Source organism: Chelonia mydas, chromosome 8 (genome assembly GCF_015237465.2).
Source record: "Chelonia mydas isolate rCheMyd1 chromosome 8, rCheMyd1.pri.v2, whole genome shotgun sequence".
In the NCBI taxonomy this organism is placed as follows: Eukaryota; Metazoa; Chordata; order Testudines; family Cheloniidae; genus Chelonia; species Chelonia mydas.
Window position 1 is genome coordinate 81,210,610 of NC_057854.1, and position 2,073 is coordinate 81,212,682.

Here is a 2,073-nt window from a genome sequence, read left to right on the forward strand (position 1 = left end):
TTAAGGTGCCACAAGTACTCCTTTACTTTTTATACTGTTTGACTGAGATGCATGTTTTATACTGGTCATCTGCTCTTTTATATTAACTATTCATATTTTTTAAGACAGCAAGGAATGTGGACAACATATGGACAATGAGCATGAAAATGCAAGGGAGGAGAAATGTGACAACACCTTTAACTCCCTTTGATTGTTAAGCCCAAATAATATCTTCTATGCATAATAATCTTGACAGTGAAACTTGTAAAAACATTGAGAGAATGACAGCAGGGTTATTCTCATTGTCTGCAAAGTAAAGTAATTAAAGCAAAATAAAAATACTGAACATTAAATATAGTTGGACTCGTTTAAGATTGTACAAACATCATTCTATCCATGATGTCAGAAATATACCTGATTGGCGCCTGTGGGTGTTTCTGTAACAGTTTTGGGGAAGACAATATGACAAATCAGATATAGTATTTTTTCCCTCTGCCTGTATTGTAGCTTATCTCTCTGCTGCAGTAGAGACCAGAGTGTAGTCTTTTCAGCTCTTTGATATATGTGTATTCCCACAAATATCATACGGAGTTAAATCTCTGATAGAAGGTCAGTGACACAAAATCTCGGAAGGAAAACATTTACTAAATAAATCTATATATGACTACATCATAGTTACTTACAGTCCTTGAAACCAGTGTGAATATTGGCAATAAGAAATCTTTTAAAGACAACTCTTTGAGTAGGGTTTCCCCCAAGTTTTAGTACTTGTGGCTATCAACTTAAAATGTGAAATAGTTATGTGCATACACTCCCCTCGGACTCTTCCTCTGAGAGGATTTACCCTTCTCAGTGGCATAGTGTCCAAACCCGCTGTAGGTCACATCAGCTCCTCAAAGAGTGATAGTCCCACAGTCTCCTTTAGACTCCCCTCAGGTATTTGCAATGACAGTGTGCAATTTGCACAGCCTGGAGCATTTCTAGCAGTGCAGTTGGGTGAGGGAGCCAACAGACAGCCTAAGACCCTGGAATACAATCCTTACAGCAGAACTTTTTGGTCCTTGCACTGCTCCAGCACTGCATCCTCCCACTCCTCCTATTTATAAATTACGACTCCTCCCCATGAGTTGCTATTGGGCTGCCGTTGGTTACTCTCTCAGGGACTCCGGATATGCCCTGCCAGGCTGCTTAACCACAATAGAAATCATCTAAATAGCTTCAAATAGCTAATAAGCAAGCCTAGTGCCCACCACCCAATTTTTGGATGACGCTGGCCCATCCAGCAGAGTCACTCTGCCCAGCTCCAGCAAGTCTTCACACTGAGGCCCCAATACAAAACAAAGAAAAAAACTAAGTATCCTTGCCCCAGTTTCTTCCTTTATTTGCACCACTCCTCATACACCGAAGAATTGGATCACAGGCTTCTCAGACCCACATCCTCAATGATATTTAGGCACCTATCTGCCCCCTTTAGGTTCCGAAGTCCACCATTTAAGGAGGGAGTCACAAAGGAGCTTAGGTGCCTACCAGAGTTAGGAACCTACATAGCTTTGTGAATCCCATCCTTAGGCTCCACCGCTATTTTCTAAACCAGCACTCACATTCCACCTAACCCCATAGGTACCTAAGTCCCCTAGGCACCTAAGTTTTCTACCAGTTGGTATTCACAAACCTCCCATAGCCCTGACTGCCCCATGGCTAACAAGCTGCTCAGAGACTTAGCTGAAGCTGAAAGCCTTGGAGGCCCCAAAGTGGGATTCTGAAACCAGGCAGGACATGTCAATAGGGTACAATCCTTTAGGTGTGCTTTGAGCACGCCTAAGACCCAATACGTGAGAGACCCCACAGCAGAAGGGCCAGATGCAGGCCCCCAACAGGCAGATGGGCAGCACAGCACCCACACAAGATAGCAGGGACACAGGGAAATGTAGGGTGAGTATGAGAGCAGTATCAAGCATTAGCAGGAGACACTGAAAGAGAGAAACTGTTTCAGCTGCCAGGGCATGGGCTACCTAGGAACTAAGCTAGGTCAGCTGCTTAATTCTAGGAGAGGGTTCACAACTGAGGATCCCAAATGGAGGGACGACCTATCTC